The sequence below is a fragment of the Myotis yumanensis genome, unplaced genomic scaffold (genome assembly GCF_028538775.1).
Source record: "Myotis yumanensis isolate MYYU_CA2020_CCGP unplaced genomic scaffold, mMyoYum1.0.hap1 SCAF_24, whole genome shotgun sequence".
NCBI classification, from domain to species: Eukaryota; Metazoa; Chordata; class Mammalia; order Chiroptera; family Vespertilionidae; genus Myotis; species Myotis yumanensis.
The window spans coordinates 12,069,138-12,088,810 of NW_027223775.1; the positions used below are offsets into that span (position 1 = coordinate 12,069,138).

Consider the following 19,673-nt stretch of genomic DNA (forward strand, 5'->3'; position numbering starts at 1 on the left):
GCGCTCCCGTGTGTGGCGGGGCCAGGGGGGAGCTTCCGGCTTCCAGAGCGTCAGGGCCAGCCGCCAATCAGTGCTGAGGTCACAGAGCCCTGCCCGCCAATGGGCGGTCAGAAACGTCGAAAGGGCGGGGCGCAGGGTGGAGCCTTCCTGCCAGGCAAGGGCAGAATCCGGTGGAAAGAGCCCGCCCCCCCACCCCAACCCCCCGTGGTGATTGGCTGCCCAGGGTCCTGTGAGTGTCGCTCAAGAAGCCTTCAGCCAGGGCGCGGCTGGGCGGTGTCCAGGCCTCGGATTCCTGAGGCGTCGCGGATGGATGCCCGGAACCCCCAGCTTGGGCAGGTGTTGGGGTGACGCGGCCTTCCTGCCGCCTGACCGAGTCTCTGTTCCACCCGATGGTATTCAGGGTCCCGGACTGTCTTCCAGGCGCATGTGTTCGCTTCCTTAGCGAGAGGACCAGGCGGTAGGCGGGGAGTTGCTTTCTGGGAAACAAGTATTCCCACTAGACCAGCGGTTCTCAACTGTGGGTTGCGACCCCTTTGGGGGTCGAACGTACCTTTCACAGGGGTCGCCTAAGACCATCGGAAAACACATATATAATTAGATATTGCTTTTGTGATTCATCACTATGCTTTAATTATGTTCAGTGTGTAACAATGAAAATACATGCTGCATGTCAGATATTTACATAAAGATCCATAACAGTAGCAACATTACAGTGATGAAGTAGCAACGAAAATAATTTGATGGCTGGGGTCAGCATAACATGAGGAACTGTATGCAAGGGTCGCGGCATTAGGAAGGTTGAGAACCACTGCCTTAAAGGAAGCTGTCAGCCAATTCCTTTGCAAAAACGATCCTCTGCATCCCTCTTGTGGCCGTTCAAAGAATACCACCTTGTGTTTCTGTCCGTGGTTCTGAACTTTCAGCTAATGTCCTGTGAATTTGATGAAAAATTCTACCCCCAAAACCACAAACAAACAAACAAACAAAAAACAAAACCCACAGAAAACCCTACAAAATCATCGCGGCTGTCCAGGTTGCAATTATTCCTTCCCTGGATGCACTGAAGTCACGGGTCTGGCTTTTGCACCCCTTCCCGTCCCAGCCCTGCAAAGGGAGGCCTTGGCTGCTGCAGTGACATGGGGAAGCTGTGCGTTCACTAATTCAGTGCGTAACCTAGAGGCTGCCATTATTGAAGCCGTCAGTCCTGGGTCGGGCGCCGTTACCAAGGCAGCCAGTACCGGACAGGTCTCCTTTCCTGAGACAGCCAGTAACCCGGCGGCTGCTATGATTGAGGCAGCCAGTCCCTTGGATGACACCATGATGGAGGCAGCCAGTCCGTACAGCGACGTCCAGGGGTATCGGAAGAACGTGTTATTCCCACTAGACTCAGCGGCCTCTGTAGGGCATTACTGAGGCAGCCAGTACCCTAGCGGCTGCAATGATCGAGGCAATCAGTAGCCTAGAGGCGGGCATTACTGAGGCAGTCCTTCCCCTGTAGGCTGCCGTTATTGATGCAGTCAGTACCAGGGAGGCTGTCGTTATTGACGGCACCTCCAGATGCAGGGTTACCATGGGAACGTGTTAGTACCGGGAGAAAAAAACTCAACTTAAACTTTAGTGTTGAAACCCAGTGTGTTTTTTAAAAACATATATATTTTTATTGATTTCAGAGGTGAAGGGAGAGGGAGAGAGATGGAAACATCAATGATGAGAGAGAATCCTGGGTCCGCTGCCTCCAGTGTCCCCCCCCCCCCGCCCCTGGGGATCGAGCTTGCAACCCATGCATGTGCCCTGACCGGGAATCGAACCATGGAGCCTTCAATATGCAGGCTGACACTGTGTCCACTGAGGCACACTGGCCAGGGCCACAGTGGTTTTTTTTAGAAAGATATATTTCTACTATTTCAGAAAGGAAGAGAGAAAGATCAAAGGTGAGTGATCATCCTAGATTCACTGCCTTCTGCCAGAAGAAAGAGTGACATATGTTCTCATCTGCTAAGCAGAAGGAATAGGCCCTGTTCAGTGTTGTTCACTGGTTAGACCTTCGGATGCCCAGGGAAGGGTCGCTGGTGGGATTCCTGGTCCAGAGCACATATCTGGGATGCAGGTTTCATTGCCAGCCCCGGTCTGGGCTCCTGTGGGAGCCAAAGATCCATGTGTCTCTTGCATATTCATGCTTGCTTTTTGGTTTCTTCTCTCTCCTCTCCTTCCCTCCTTCCCGCCCTCCCTCTCTCTGTAAAAAACATATCCTCTGGTAAGAATTAACGAAAACATACACAAGAAAAAAGGACAAAGAAGGAAAAGATTTGGAGGGTGTGAAAAAGCAGCATACCCCTAAAGAAAGGCACCATGATCAGCACCGCACTCAGCTCCACTGATGTTTTTCCACGTGATGTGTGTATAAGATAAAAACAAAATGTCCGACCGAAAACCGGTTTTGCTCAGTGAATAGAGCATCGGCCTGCGGACTGAAGGGTCCCAGGTTTGATTCCGGTCAAGGCATGTACCTGGGTTGCGGGCCATCCCCAGTAGGAGATGTGGAGGAGGCAGCTGATCAATGTTTCTCTCTCATTGATGTTTCTAACTATCTATCTCCCTTCCTCTCCGTTAAAAATCTATAAAATATATTTTCTAAAGAGAAATAGGCTATATTCTTTAAAAAAATGAAAATAAAATGTCTGAGTGTCCCTTAGATGCCAAGTTCCTGACAGAACATGAGAGGCCACTCTAGCGTGGTCCTTGCAGGGTCTCCCAAGCCAGCAGGTTAGGTGCGAGGCTCTCGGGGGCGAGGCCGGGAGGAGGAGGGGAAAGCGAGGTGTGAAGGAGGCGGCAAATGGACAGAGGAGGGTCCTGCACGTTCTCCCCTCTACTGCCTTGTCTCGCTGCTCCCAGAGTCACTCACACTGAGAAGATGCAAGCAGACTCACCCGGTGTTGGTTACCGAAGGACACACAGGCCAAGGGACAGACAGATAATTGAGGCCGCAGTAGCCTGGAGAGGTGACATCCGGGAACCTGTGGTCACTGTGCTGGTTCCTTTTATCCTTCCAGATTTACCTTCTTAGTGGTTTTTTTACTCCAGAACTCTGGATTCCATTTCAGGGTAGGCTGGAGGAGAGACCGTCCGAAGGACAGCACCTACTTCATAGTGACTCTGCCCAAAACCCAAGACCTCTTTGGACATCCATTCACACATCAGTTGTTTGGAAAGTGATCTCAAACTTATTCTATATAGTTATGATATGCATAAAAAATAAATCATAGCCAAGCAGTTATCTGTTTGATGTATCATACATTTGTATTATACGTACATTTTATTTTAGAAAATGACATTTCTTGTACAAAGTTGCCTTCCTAAGTGCAATTAAATGAGCATGTTAAAAACTTTCTAAGTATGAATGTTTTACTTGGCAGATGGTTAGGAACTTGGTAAGTATGAGTGTGTATCGCTGCCCAAGGAACTGTTGGGGGTCGTGTGTTGTCACCAAGCAGAATGTTTGTTGAATGTCTGGTCCCCTTGTCGAGACAGCCTGCAGGGTTTAACCTTCATTCTGTTATGAACCTATAGGCAGGAGGTAGCAGTAAACTTGTACTGATGCCACACCTCCCACTTTCTGTGATGATGGAAGCAGGCCTGATGCTCCAAGCAGCATGAGAACACCAGCAAGGTAAAGGTTCTCATCCTCCTGGCATGTAATCTACCCAGCCAGGGCCACATTGTCTTTCTAGTAAACCGGTTATCCAAATTGCAACACACAGCCCAGCAAGCGAGGCTCAATGATTCAGTGTTGACCTATGAACCAAGAAGTCACTTTGATTCCTGGTAAGGGCATGCACATCACCTGATTCTTTCTCTTTGTCAGATCAAGCACAACAGATTTAAAATAAAACTGGAAACTGTGAAATCTCCTCCTATTCTCCCCCCAAAAGGTATCAGATTTTACTGAAAACAACCACCACTTGTCTTCCTTAGTCCTCATGAGAATTCCAGTTCATGAATGTTCACAGTATCTCACTTCAAAACCTGTGTGCACGTATTCACCCAAACAGCTGAGCATCCCATCCTGGAGATTTTTCCATTTCCTTCCAAAGGAAGTGAGATGTTTCACACTGGAAATGGAAAGAAATGGTAGAAAAAGCTGGGCATGAAGATAAAGGCTAATCATTGCAACCTGGAAAAGATGTATTCAACAAATCAAGGCGTGACTATTCCAACCAGAACCTTCCTTTATGTGGAGGTTTGGGCACGGGGACACCAACATTTTTAATGTGAATGAGGACTTGATTGTGCAAAGCTTTCCTTCACCCCCTGAGAGATGCTGACCAGAGGTGCTGGGCCTCTTGGAAATGTGTGGTGTTTCAATGCGAGGCTGGGGGTGGGGGGTTGCCCCTCCTGACCTGGGTGACAGAGTCCACCTCCCAGTGTGCACAGGGCCCCTGCTTGGGCGTCATCAGCTCCAAGATTCTGGGCTGGCTCCTCCCGAGTCCGCTGAGACCCAGAGAAAACAATATCCCAACTGGCAGATTTTCCCTGGCCCCAAGGTGTTGTGTTAGGATTGGGTTGATGTGGGAAAAGGGGAGTGTGAAGGTGTTGCTCAATGGTTGGTTCTGAGAGTTTGAGGTCACCCACTGAGCCCTCAATTATTGTAAGGAAAGAGGTTCCCATTGTTCCCATGGAAATGCCATCCTTTTATAAATGACTCCCTTTGTATGAGTGGTCCATGTGATCATTGATGCAATTTCCTTTCCCCTATAACAAGAAACCTTGTACAGAAGCAGCTGGACTGAAGAATTGTGAGGCTGGGATGAGCTGTAAGACAGCTGTGAGGAATGCTGAAGCACTCAACAGACTAGAGAGGGTGACCATGTGGCTCAGGGGACATTGTCAAAAGGAGGAAATGTTTTTCTTTAAGAGGCAGTGACTGGATTGTTGCACAGCCTGCAAAGGTGCTGTTGTGTCAAGGTCCAGTGAGTGCCATGCGATCTTGGGTGAGAGGGAAGTGTATCAGAGACCATGAGCTATGCCAACCTTGGTCCTGCTGTTGGACTTGGCTCCCCTGGTGTGGAAGCAGGCCCAGGTCTTTGCACCTGGATTTATGTCAGCACCACAAACGGACAGACAGACAGCCAGACAGGCAGGCAGGCAGATACACAAGGGCTCTCGTCGAGGTTCCTGATGGGGAAGTTTCATAATAGCCTAATTCTGTTGTCAAGATGTGAATTCGAAGGGACATATCCTGATTCTGAATGACTGTTTTAGAGATGGAAAGACCCAATGTTGTTCTTGTAGCCATTTTTCTATCATCTATTTCCAAAAGGGAGTGAAAAGAAGAAGAGCTAGGATGCCCCAATGTTATGATTGTGAAAGATGTGTTGTGTTTCATCAGTTTGTTTCACACACAGTCAGTGACTGTTCTGGATGGAACTGTGGTGGAGTCAGAAAGTTCGTCAATGAACAAGCACTGGTTCCTGCTTGTAAAAGTTCCATTTAGGACAGGCAAAGGCCTCTAGGAAGTGGTGTCAAGAGGTGCAGGAAAGCATCTGTATTTGTAGTCCAGGCGGCTGGGAAGGGTTTGAAATGGCCACTTGAAAAAGTGAATGGAAGAAATAGCCAGTGTTTCTCAATGATAGAGCATGAGGTTGCCAGAAGAAGTCCTCAGCAGTCTGTAGGTAAAGCAGACCCCAAGGAACATACTAGCCAGGGAGGGTGCTCACTCACTTTCAAGGCGACCTCAGTGCAGCAGTGTGTGGCGAATCCTTTGTTAGTGCTGGGAGGGAAGTGGTGCAGACACTGAGACTTGACCTCATTCGGTCTAGGGATGGCATGATGGCTGCCGTGGCAGCATCGCTGAAATGGTGGGTGTAGTTTTTGGTCACGGTCCCATGGCTTTAGCTGGATGGCCAGCAGCAGAGCTAGAGGCACAAGGTGTTGTTGCTCGAATGTCCCAGTGAAGCTTCCCTTTGATTTGCCAAGGAAATGGTCCTGAAATTGGTGAGTGAACCCGTGTGAAGGTGGAAATCCCAAGTCTGCCATTTCCCCCTCTACCGGGTTCTCAGCTCTGCATGTTAATGTGTAGCCTGACGGACCCGCGCTCATGCCCCCATCCTCCCGTTGGTCCCCCATGCCTCCTTTGTGGTCGTCAGAGTGTGCTTTTTGGCTGCTGTTTAGATGTTGTTGTGTTTTTCATGTTGTGAATTGTTTCTCATGGAAGTGTAGAAACCACTGAGACCTTATGTATGTGTTGATGTACGTATCTATCTTTCTCCTTTTGCCTGTTGCAGCCTTTGAAGAAGATGGTGGAGAGAGCTTGCAAGGTCCAGATTCTTTTTAAAAAATATATATGTGATTGATTTTTAACTTAGAGCAGTGGTTGTCACACTTGTGGCCCTTTCAATAGAGTTGCTCATGTTGTGACCCAACCATCCAATGATTTTCGTTGCTACTTGATCACTGTGATGTTGCTACTGTTATGAATCATCACGTAACTATCTGATCTGCAGGATGGTCTTAGGCGACCCCTGTGAAAGGGTCATTTGATGCCAAAGGGGTTGCGACCCACAGGTTGAGAACCGCTGATTTTGAGGCAGGGAGAGGGCTAGAGAATCAGAAACATGGATGAGAGAAACATCCATCAGCTGCCTCGTGTACACCCCCTAGTGGAGATGTGCCTGCCACCAAGGTACCTGCACCTGACGGCTCACCGGTTAGAGCGCCGGCTGGGTGTGAGGTTCAGAGTGAGGTGAGCGGCACCTGTGAAAGATGTGAGGAGAACCCCACCGCAGCTGTGATGCGGGAGGTGTCACAGTGTCCTGGATGAGTGGCGGGGCCCCAGGTGAGGCCGCTCAGGCTTGGTTCCCCGTTTTTTCTGCGACTGTTATTTCTGAGGCAGGAGCCACAGCCTCCCACCACTCTGTCTGTCTAGTGTCTTGTGTGCTGAGCCCTTTTGTGTGTCCCATTCCCCAGGTGAAGTGGACCTTGTATTAAAAATGATGTGTTTTAGCTGCACCACATGGCCCCATAAGTGGTATTGTGGCTGTGATCCCAGGTCCGGGTGTTTGTGGGGTTTTGCTGTCTCTTCCCCATGATCTGTGAAATGAGTGGAGATGAAAGGCGGGGGAGACTTGTCAATCCTTTCAGCTTGGAAGTTTGCAAAGAATGCAGATTGAGCATCTGGGTGTGAAACTTTTCTTGACTGTGAAGAAAGAGGAGCACAGGTTTTGCACTTTGCATGTTGCTGTGAAAGTGTCAATATAAGTGAAGAATGAAGCTGTAGTTGTCCCCCATTTGTTCCTCAGATATGTCCATGGGGATACCTGTTCTTAGGAGGGGAATGTGATGTTCAGGCTGGCGACAGGAGGCTCTGGAGCACCCCCAGCTGTGCCTGTCCTATTGGTTTTTGTGCTGTTTTAAAAAATTGTGTAACCTGCCAAGTGTGCTGCAGTTTTCGAAAATATTTTCCCGCTTCCTTCCCCATTTCCTAAAACGTTTCTATCGAAAATCCCTGTGCTTTTTGCCTGAATTTCACGTCAATGATGGAACAGCATAGAAGTTTTAGTCAATGATCCCAAAGCATGCCTGGACTGTGTATGCTGAGGAAGATGTCGCCTTAGACCATTTTCGTCCACGTGCCTCGTAAAAGGACTTGTTTTGGGACCCGGACAAACAGTAGGTGACAGATGTATGGGAATCAATATGGATTTTTCCCAATTGGAGAGGCGGGGCGGACATCGGCGAGCCTTTGCTGTGGGTCCACCTTTCAGGAGCCTGTGATGCAGGTGAAGATCAGCATGTGGAGCGCAGCTTGGCCAGCAGGTGGAGCCAAGACCTAGCTGAAGAGGAATGTTTGTGTGTCTGTGATGGAGAGATTGGCTTGTCGTCCCTGCAGGATGTGAGGGTGCTGAGTGGGCGCTGAGGGCAGAGGTGCCCTTGGTATCGGGTGTATGAAAGCGGGGGCGGGTATCCCGTGGCTCCGTCGTTTTTGTACTGGAGCCTGTATTTTTTTCCCGCTCGAATCGTAGAATGAATTCCCGGACAGAAAGTGTTGTAGCCAGTGTGGAGCTGTGTCAAAGACCAAGTGCAGACTGCCACGTAGGGAGGGTGAAAAGGGTCCCACTGGGTTCCCTTCCGTATGGCCTTTCAAGGGTGCAGATCGTGGTGGCTGCTAGTCCCTCTGCTGGGTCCATATTCCCCTTGGAGTTGTTTCCTCTAGTAAGTCCTGGGCCCCAAGGTTGACCCTCCCATGGGCCTCGTGAGGTTGTCGCCCCTCGTTCCCTCTGGGCTTTCCCCTTTTCCACCCTAACGAAGGGCTTCCTTGTCTTTATGTTGTAAATCTTGACGTTTGTGGGCCATTTGCATTTCCTTTGTGTTATGCCAATGCACGTGTTGTTGCTCCCTTGTGTGATGGAGATGTGAGTGGCCATGGCTTGGTTGTGTTGCAGAAATGTCCCTTGTCCCAGTGTGTGCCCCTGTGTGTTTTCCTTGTAGCCCAATTCTCCTAAACGCCTAAGGCTGGCTCTATCTCCCCCTGAAATTGCTGCTTGACTGTGACCGCGTCCCAGCTTAGCTGGTGCTAAGGAGAAAGGTGTCTTCCCATTTGTCATGTACCCTGAGGCACACGGTCACCCTGTCCATTGTGTTCTGTATTTTTTTGCTTCCACCAGGCAAGTGTGTTGGAACCGAGGCCAGCAGTCCCCCATGTTGTGAGTTTTCGGTCAGAGAGAGCCCAGGATCGGATACATGCAGACATGTGACGAGATGATGGACTCCCCCTGGCATGTCTGGCACATCAGCATGCCAGACACAGATACTGGCTTCTCCCTGAATCAACACCGACTCCCACACAGATACTGACTCCTGCCTGAATACCTGGCTGAACCCCCTGCAGCTGAAACTTCCTCAACTGAATACCTCAGCTACTGTCCTCACCCCTCACAAAACAGCATTATAAAAAAAGCGCCCCTCTCCCTGTTGGTGTGAACCCACTCAAACTGTCCTTGGGGTCTGTGGGTCTCATGAAGATGCAGAAATAAACCTTTTCCTTTCCTTTCTTTTCTGATTCGATGGACTCTCTATATCTTGCACCGCCTGCTGTGAGGGAATTGTCCCTTCCGGTATTGGAAACCTACTTCCTGTGGGGGAAATGCATTTTACTGTGTGTTGAGCTATCTTCCTGTGAGTGCATCGCACCTTCCTGTGAGGGAAATGCCCATTCCTGTGTGTGGACCTAACTTCCTGTGAGGGAAGCTCACCTTCCTGTGGGGGAATTGAAACTTCCTGTGGGAGAACACCTCTTCCTGTTGGGGAAAAGAACTTGCTGTGAGGAAACCCATCTTCCAATAATAGAAAAGCACTTTCCTGTAGGCAGACCTATCATCCTGTGATGGAATCGCAACTTGTTGAAGGGAAACTGAACTTCTTGTTCGGGTACATTTCTCTGTGGGGGAAATGTCTCTTCCTGTGTAGGAACCCATCTTCCTGTGGGGAAATAGTCCCTTCCGGTGTAGGAACCCTTTTTCCTTTGTGAGAAATGCATTTTACTGCCTGTGGATCTTTCTTCCTGTGAGGGCATCTCACCTTCCAGAGGGGGAAATGTCTTTCCTGTGTGGACCTAACTTCTGGTGAAGGAAGATCACCTTCCTGTGGGGGATTTGAAACTTCCCCCACAGGACGCCCCTTCCTGTTGGGGAAAAGCACTTCCTGTGAGAAAACCTGTCTCCACTGGGGGAAATGCACTCTCCTATAGGTGGAACTATCATCCCGGGATGGAATCACAACTTCTTGAAGGGAAACAGAACTTTCTGTGGGTTTACCCACCTTCTGTGGGGGAAATGTCTCTTCATGTGTAGGAACCCAACTTCCTGTGGAAGAATTGTCCTTGCCAGTGTAGGAACCCATCTTCCTTTGTGCAAAATGCATGTTACTGTGTGTGGACCTATCTTCCTGTGACGGAAGCTCACCTTCCTGTGGGGAAATTGAAACTTCCTCTGGGATAATGCCTGTTCCTGTTGGGCAGAAGCAGTTCCTGTGAGGAAACCGTCTTCCACTGGGGAAAATGCACATTCCTGTAGGCGGACCTATCATCCTGTGATGGAATCGCAACTTGAACAAGGGAAAGAGAACTTCCTGTGGTGGCTTCCTTTTTTCTGTGGGGGAAATGTCTATTATTGTGTAGGAACCCATGGAACTGTGGGGGAATTGTCCCTTCCGGTGTAGGAAGCCTTCTTTCTGTGGGGGAAATACATTTTACTGTATGTGGACCTATCTTCCTGTGAGGGCATCTCACATTCTTGTGGGGGAAATGCCCTTTCCTTTGTGTGGACCAATTCTCCTGAGAAGGAAGCTCACCTTCCTGTAGGGGAATTGAAACTTCCCGTGGGAGAAAGACTATTACTGTTGGGGAAAAGCTGTTCCTGTGAGGAAACCTGTCTTCCACCTGGGGAAAGGCACTTTCCTGTATGCGGACCTATCTTCCTGTGATGGAATCGCAACTTCTTGAAGGGAAACAGACGTTTCTGTGGGTTGACCCTACTCTGTTTGGGGGAAATGTCTCTTCCAGTCTAGGAACCTATCTTCCTTGGAAGAACTGTCCTTTCCGGTGTAGGAACCCTTCTTCCTTTGTGCAAAATGCATGTTACTGTGTTTGGACCTATCTTCCTGTGCGGGCATCTCACCTTCCTGTGGGGGAAATGCCCTTTCCTGTATAGACCTAAATTCCAGTTAGGGAAGCTCATCTTCCTGTGGGGGTATTGAAACTTTCTGAGGGAGTACGCCTCTTCCTGTTGGGGAAAAGCACTTCCTGTGAGGAAACCCCTCTTCCACCTGGGGAAATGCACTTTCCTGTAGGCGGATCTATCATCCTCTGATGGAATCGAAACTTGTTGAAGGGAAACAGAACATCCTGTGGGCGTACCCTTCAATCTGTGAAGGAAATGTCTCTTCCTTTGTAGGAAGCCACCATTTTTTAGAGGAATTGTCTCTTCCGGTGTAGGAACCCTTCTTCCTGTGTGGAAAATACATGTTAGTTTGTGTGGACCTATCTTCCTGTGAGGGCATCCAGCCTTCCTGAAGTGGAAATTTCTTTTTCTGTGTGTGGACGCATCTTCCTGTGAGGAAAGCTCACTTTCCTGTGGGGGAATTGAAACTTTCTGTGGGAGAATGCCTCTTCCTATGAAGAATAGCACTTCTTCTGAGGAAACCCAACTTCCACCTGGGGAAATGCCCTCTCCTGTAGGCGGACCTTTTATCCTGTGATGGAATCGCATCTTGTTGAAGGGAAACAGAACTTTCTGTAGGGGTACCCTTCTCTCTGTGGGAGAAATGTCTCTTCCTATGCAGAACCCATTTTCCTGTGGAGAATTGTCCCTTCCGGTGTAGGAACCCTTATTCCTGTGAAAAAATGCATGTTACGGTGTTTGGACCTATCTTCCTGTAAGGGCATCTCACCTTCCTGTGGAGGAAATGCCCTTTCCTGTGGGTGGACATAACTACCTGTGTGGGAAGCTCATCTTCTTGTGGGAAATTGAAACTTTCTGTGGAAGAACGCCTCTTCCTTTTGGGGAAAAGCACTTCCTGTGAGGAAACCAGTCTCCACCGGGGGAAATGCACTTTCCTGTATGCGCACCTATCATCCTGGGATGGAATCGCAACTTGTTGAAGGGAAAGAGTACTTCCTAGGGCGTACTGTTCTATCTGTTGGGGAAATGTCTCTTCCAGTGTAGGAACCCTTCCTCCTCTGGGGCAAATGCATTTTACTGTGTGTGGACCTATCTCCTGTGAAAGCATCTCACATTCCTGTGGGAGAAATGCCCTTACCTGTTTGTGGACCTAATTCCTGTGAGGAAAGCTTACCTTCCTGTGGGGGAATTGATACTTCCTGTGGGAGAATGCCACTTCCTGTTGGAGAAAAGTACTTCCTGTGTGGAAACCCATCTCCACCGTGGAAATGAGGTTTCCGTTAGGTGGAGCTATCATCCTGTGATTGAATGGCAACTTGTTGAAGTGAAACTGATCTTCCTGTGGAAGTACCCTTCACTCCGTGGAGGAAATATCTCTTTCTCTGTAGGAAACTATTTTCCTGTGGGGGAAATGTCCCTTTCGGTGTAAGAACCCTTCTTCCTGCAGGGAAAATGCATGTTACTGTGTGTGGACTTATTGCTGTGAGGGCATCTCAACTTCCTGTGGGGGAAATGCCCTTTCCTGTGTGTGGACCTAACTTCCGGTGAGGGAAGCTGACCTTCCTGTGGGGGAATTTAAACTTCCTGTGGGAGATCACCTCTTCCTGTTGGGTAAAAGCACTTCCTGTGAGGAAACCCGTCTCCACCCAGGGCAATGCACTTTCCGGGAGGCTGACCTATCATGCTGTGATGGAATCGCAACATGTGGAAGGGAAACAGAACTACATGTGGAGGTACCCTTCTCTTTGTGGGGGAAAAGTCTCTTCCTGTGTAGGAAACCATCTTCCTGTGGGGGAATTGTTGCTTCCAGTGTACGAACCCTTCTTCCTAGGGGGCAAATGCATGTTACTGTGTGTGGACCTATCTTCCTGTAAGGGCGTCTCACCTTTCTGTGTGGGAAATGCCCTTTCCTGTATGGACCTAACTTCCTGTGAGGGAAGCTCAACTTTATGTGGAGGAATTGATACTTTCTGTGGGAGTACGCCTGTTCATGTTGGAGAACAGCAGTTTCCTGTGATGAAACCCGTCTTCTACCTGCGGATATGCACTTTCCTGTAGTGCACCTATCATCCTGTGTTGGAATTGAAACTTGTTGAAGGGAAACAGAACTTCCTGTGGCGGTTCCCTCCTCTCTGTGGGGGAAATGTCTCTTCCTGTGTAGGAACCCATCTTCCTGTGGGGGAATTGTCGCTTCCGGTGTAGGAACCCTACTTCCTATTGAAAAAATGCATGAAACTGTGTGTGGACTTTTCTTCCTGTGAGGGCATCTCACATTCCTGTGTGAGAAATTACCTTTCTTGTGTGTGGACGTAACTTCCTGAGAGGGAAGCTCACCTTGCTGTGGGGGAATTGAAACTTACTGTGAAAGAACACCTCTTCCTGTTGGGGAAAAAGAACTTCCTGTGAGGAAACCCTTCTCCACTGGGAGAAATGCACTTTCCTGTAGGCAGACCTATCATCCTCTTATGGAATCGCAACTTGTTGTAGGGAAACACAACTTCCTGTGGGGGTACCCTTCTCTCTGTCGGGGAAATGTCTCTTTCTGTGTAGGAACTCCTTTTCCTGTGGGGGAATTGTCCCTTCCTGGTAATAAACCTTCTTCCTGTAGGGAAAATGCATGTAACTGTGTGTGAACCTATATTCTTGTGAGGGCATCTCACCTTCCTGTGGGGGAAATGCCCTTTCCTGTTTGTTGACCTAACTTCACGTGAGTGAAGCTGACCTTCCTTTGGGGTAATTAAAACTTCCTGTGGGAGAACACCACTTACTGTTGGGGTAAAGCACTTCCTGTGAGAAAACCCGTCTCCATCTTGGGAAATGCACTATCCTGTAGGTGGACCTATCATCCTGTGATGGAATCACAACTTATTGAAGGGAAAAGAAATTCTTGTGGGGTTAACCTTCTCTCTGTGGGGGAACTGTCTCTTCCTGTGTAGGGACCCATCTTCATGTTGGGGAATTGTCCCTTCCGGTGTACGAACCCTTCTTCTTTTTGGGAAAATCCATGTTACTGTGTGTGGCTCTATCTTCCTGTGAGGTCATCTCACCTTCCTGTGGGGGAAATTCCCTTTCCTGTGTGTAGACCTAACTTCCTGTGAGGGAAGCTCACCTTCCTGTGGGGGAATTTAAACTTCCTGTGCGAGAACGCCTCTTCCTGTTGAGAAAAAGCACTTCCTGTGAGAAAACCCGTCTTCACCAGGGGAAATGCATTATCCTGTAGGTGGACCAATCATCCTGTGATGGAATCACAACTTGTTGAAGGGAAACATAACTTCCTGTGGGGGGTACCCTCCTGTCTGTGGGGGAAATGTCTCTTCCTGTGTAGGAACCCATCATCCTGTGGAGGTGTTATTTCTTTTGGTGTAGGAACCGTTATTCTGGTGGGGGAAATGCATGTTACTGTGTGTGGTCCTATCTTCCTGTGAGGGCATCCCACCTTCCTGTGGGATAAATACCCTTTTCTGTGTGTGGATCTAACTTCTTGTGAGGGAACCTCACCTTCCTGTGGGGGAATTGAAAGTTCCTGAGGGAGAACGACTCTTCTTTTGGGGGAAATGAACTTCCTGTGATGAAAAACGTCTTACACCTGGGGAAATGCACTTTACTGTAGGCGGACCTATCATCCTGTGATGCAATCGCAACTTGTTGAATGAAAACAGAGCTACCTGTTGGGGTACCCTTCTCTCTGTGTGAGAAATGTCTCTTCCTGTGCAGGAACCCATCTTCCAATGGGGGAATTGTTCCTTCCAGTGTAGGAACCATTCTTCCTGTGGGCGAAATGCATGTTACTGTGTGTGGACCTATCTTCCTGTGAAGGCATCTCACCTTCCTGTGAGGGTAATGCCCTTTCCTGTTTGTGGAGCTAACTTCCTGTGAGAGAAGCTCACCTCCCTGCGGGGGAATGGAAACTTCCTATTGGAGAACGCCTCTTCCTGTTGAACAATAGCAATTCCTGTGAGGAAACCTTTTTCCACCGGTGGAATTGCACTTTCCTGTAGCCGGACCTATCGTCCTGTGATGGAATCGCAACTTGTTGAAGGGAAACAGAACTTCCTGTGGGGGTACCCTTCTCTCTGTGGGGGAAAAGACTCTTCCTATGTAGGAACCCATCTTCCTGCGGGGGAATTGTCTCATCCGGTGTAGGAACCCTTCTTTCTGTTGAAAAAATGCATGTTACTGTGTGAGGACCTATCTTCCTGTGAGGTCATCTCACATTCCTGTGGGAGGAATTTAGTTTCTTGTGTGTGGACATAACTTCCTGTGAGGGAAACTCACCTTCCTGTTGGGGAATTGAAACTTCCTGTGGGAGAACGCATCTTCTTGTTGGGGAAAATCACTTCCTGTGAGGAAACCCATCTCCAACTGGGGAAATGCACTATGCTGTATGCGGACCTATCATCCTGTGATGGAATCGCAACTTGTTGTAGGGAAACAGAACTTCCTGTGGTGGTACCCTCCTCTCTGTGGGGGAAATGTCTCTTCCTGTGTAGGAACCCTTTCTCTGTGGAAAAAACACATGTTACTGTGTGTGGACCTATTTTCTTGTGAGGGCATCTCACCTTCCTCTGATGGAAATGCCCTTTCCAGTGTGTGGACCTAACTTCCTGTAAGGGTAGCTCACCTATCTGTGGGGGAATTGAAACTTTTTGCAGAAGAATGCCTCTTCCTGTTGGGGAAAAGGACTTTCTGTGAGGAAACCCGTCTTCCTCTGGGGGAAATGCACTATCCTGTAGGAGGACCTATCATCCTGTGATGGAATCGCAACTTGTTGAAGGGAAACAGCACTGCATGTGGGGGTACCCTTCTGTCTGTGGAAGAAATGTCTCTTCCCTTGTTTTAACCCATTTCCCTGTAGGGGAATTGTCCCTTCCAGTGTAGGAACCCTTCTTCCTGTGGAAAAAATGTATGTTAGTGTGTGTAGGCATATTTCCCTGTGAGGGCATCTCACCTTCCTGTGTGGGAAATTCCCTTTCCTGTGTGTGGACCTAAACTCCTGTGAGGGAAGCTCACCTTCCTTGGGGGAACTTAAACTTCCTGTGATAGAACGGCCCTTCCGGTTGGGGAAAAGCACTTCCTGCCAAAAAAACTGCCACCCAGATGCTGAGCCACACTGACTCTTAGGTAAATACAAATTAGGGCAGACTGGATCACAAATACGGCCTGCTTTAAAATCAGGACTGTGATTTACAACACGGAGTGACAGTGTAACGTAGGGAAATTCAACACTCTCCTAAATACCTGGCAGGACTAAGGTGAACCAGGCTGAAGAGTAGAAGAACCAAAAGACCATCACTACTGCAAATTTTTTCTTTTTCTTTTTTTTTCTTTTTTCGCCTTTTTACTAAGAAACCAATTTTTTTTCTTTTTCTTCTTTTTCCATCACCTGATTTTACCCTTTCAATTACTACATTTTTATTTTTAACCAGTATTATTACTGCTACCATTTTACCATTTTTTAAAGTGCCATTTTATTTTCTCTTTATTTTCTTTTGGGATTAGTGTTCTCCATTCTATTTTCATCGTTCCTTTTGCATTAATTTTCCCTATCTCAATTTCACCCCTTTGCTAAAACCCTCTTCCTCACTTTTCCCCTTTTGGTGTCCTGTTTCTCTTACCCTATTCCTGCTTTAGATTTCCCCAATTCTGTCCTTTTACCCCCCTGTCTAATTCCACCCTACTTAGGTATCCTATTTCTAATCCACTGCTCTAAATCCTGATACACCTATTCTTTATCCTTCTTCACTTTCCAAACATTTTTTTTCTCTTATCCTTCTATTGTTTTCTTGATTGTTGAATATATTGGGGTTTTTTTTTATTTGTTTGTTTGTTTTGTTTTGTGTTTTTTCTTGTTCTTTTTTAGGACTGGTTGTGAGGTTGTTTTTCTTTTTCTTTTTATTCTTTTTTCTGCTGGTTTTCCCCTTCCTTCCCCTCAACCCCCTCCCCCTGGTTATTTTTGTGCTTCTGTTTTCCCTTGCCACTCTTGATATTATTGGTGGTTTGTAGTTTGCATTCATCTCCAGGGATCTCTTGCTGGAATTTGTTGAGATTAGTGGCAGTTCTATTGGAGTTTGCTCCTCATACAAATAGTCTCTTCCCTACTTATACTTCTTTCTCTCTTTTCCCTCTTTTTTTTTTCTTTTTTCCCCTGCTCTTTTTTCCCAATTCTATTTTTGCACTCCTTTTTTGTTTGTTTGTTTTTTCTAATTTTTCTTTTCTTTTCTCTCTTTTGTATTCTTCTCTTCTTTCTTCCTTGTCCCCTAATTCTCTTAATTCGGGTGGTCACCTTTATTTGGGGTTATTAATATCGTGAATACACTGTGTTCAGTGCCTGGTTCGTTGTGCCTTGTTGTGTTGTATTTTGTGCCTTTAAATCAACGCAGCTGATACAAGCAACAGCATCACCTGATCACTGCAGCATCCTGATCACCACACCCTCTGTTTGAGGAACAGCTGCTGTACATGAAGCCTCCCCCCACCAGCCAGAAGAGCCACCACAGCTGTGAACAGCACCCACCAGAGGAGCTGCTGCCAACTGAGGAGCAGCTGCTATCACAACCACCCAAGGAGCAACCACAGCCCAAGGAGCCACTGCCACCCAGGGAGCAGCCAGTGAATGACTCAACATCTAGATACGTCAGTGAGATCAAACATGGGCAGGCAAAGAAACCCCCAAAGGAAAGAAAAGGAGGACTCACCAGAAAAGCAGCTAAGTGAGACAGAGGCATGCAACATGACAGAAAAAGAATTCAGAATAAGGGTCCTAGCGTGCATAAACCGGATGGAGGAAAAAATCAACAACATATGCAAGAAGCAAGAGGAAACAGATGAAAAAATCAATAACATATGCAAGACCCAAGAAGAAATGAAGGGCGATATAGCTGCAATAAAAAACACCATTGAAAGCATCAACAGTAGACTAGGAAAAGCGGAGGGCCGAATTAGTGAATTAGAAGACAAGGAAGGAAAAAACACAAAAACTGTACTGTAATAGGAGAAAAAAATTAAAAGACAGGGGGAGAGCCTAAGGGAGCTCTGGGACAATATGAACCGAAACAACATACGAATATTAGGGGTGCCAGAACAACAGAAAGAGGAACAAGGGTTAGAAAACAAACTCAAAGAAATAATATCAGAAAACTTCCCTGAGGTGGGAAAGAAAAAAGTAACACAAGCACAGAGAGTCCCAAACAAGATGAACCTGAAAAGACCCACACCAAGACACATCATAATTACCATGGCAAATGTTCAGGACAAAGAGAGAATCTTACAGGCTGCAAGAGAGAGACGGAAAGCTGCATACAAGGGATCTCCCATTAGACTATCAGATGATTTCTCAACAGAAACACATCAGGCCAGAAAAGAATGGACAGAAATTGACAAAGTGATGCAAAGCAAAGGACTGAATCCAAGAATACTCTATCCAGCAAGGCTATCATTCAAATTTGAAGGGGAAATAAGAAGCTTCACAGACAAAAAAAGTCTAAGGGTGTTTATCACAACCAAGCCAGCAATGCAAGAAATGCTAAAGGGACTGGTGTAAAAGAAGAAATAAAAAGCTCAGAAAGAAAACAGCCACACACACACAAAAAAAGAAATGGCTACAAACAAGTACCTTTCAATAATATCGTTAAACGTAAACGGACTAAATGCTCCAACCTGAAGACATCGAGTGGCTGAATGGATAAGAAAACATGACCCATACATTTGCTGTCTACAAGAGACCCACCTCATTAGAAGGAACTCACACAGACTGAAAGTGAAGGGATGGAAAAATATATTTCACGCAAATGGAAAGGAAAAGAAAGCTGGGGTAGCAATACTTATATCGGACAAAATAGACCTCAAAGTGAAGGCCATAACCAGAGATAAGGAAGGACACTTCATAATACTAAAGGGATCAATACAACAAGAAGATATAACCCTGGTAAACATTTATGCACCCAATGCAGGAGCATCCAAATACATAAAAAAACTCCTGGAAGATATCAAAGGAGAGATTGACAACAATACAATCATAGTAGGGGACTTTAATACACGACTGACATCTCTGGATAAATCCTCTAGACAAAAAATCAGCAAAGAAACAGCAACCCTAAATGAATCACTTGATCAGATGGACTTAATTGACATGTTCAGAACACTTCACCCCAAAGGCACAGGATATACATTCTACTCAACGGCTCATAAGACATATTCAGAAATAGACCACGTATTTGGTCACAAACAAAGTCTCCCCAAATTCAAGAAGATTGAAATCCTACCAAGCATCTTCTCAGATCATGATGGCATAATATTAGAAATGAACTACAAAAAAACCAACGCCAAATACTCAAACACTTGGAAGCTGAATAGCATGTTATTAAATATTGATTGGGTTACCATTGAGATCAAACAAGAAATTAAAAGCATCCTGTAAACTAATGACAATGAAAACACAACAATCCAAAACCTATGGGACGCAATGAAAGCAGTCCTGAGAGGGATGTTTGTAGCTCTACAGGCCTATCTCAAAAAGCAGGAAAAAATGATAGTAAATCATCTAACTCTACAACTCAAAGAATTAGAAAGAGAGCAACAAGAAAATGCCAGAGTGAGCAGAAGGAAGGAGATAATAAAGATTAGAGCAGAAACAAATGACATAGAGACCAAAAAGATAATACAGAAAATCAATGAAACCAAGAGCTGGTTCTTTGAAAGGATAAACAAGATTGACAAACCTCTAGCCAGGCTCACCAAGAAGCAAAGAGAGAGGACCCAAATAAACCAAATCAGAAATGATAGAGGCGAAATAACAACAGACCCCACAGAAATACAAATGATTGTTAAAAAATACTATGGACAGCTCTACTCCAACAAACTAGACAACCTGGAGGAAATGGACAAATTCATAGAAAAATACAACATTCCAAAACTCAATCAGGAAGAATCTAAAAATTTCAATAGGCCAATAACTATGGAAGAAATTGAAGCAGTCATCAGAAAGCTTCCAGCAAACAAAAG

At 46.8% G+C, this 19,673-nt stretch overlaps 1 pseudogene; it reads left to right on the forward strand.

Moving 5' to 3' along the window:
* The window catches only part of LOC139000532 (histone-lysine N-methyltransferase PRDM9-like), an 81,348-nt pseudogene that overhangs the window by 48,872 nt on the left and 12,803 nt on the right, over positions 1–19,673 (forward strand).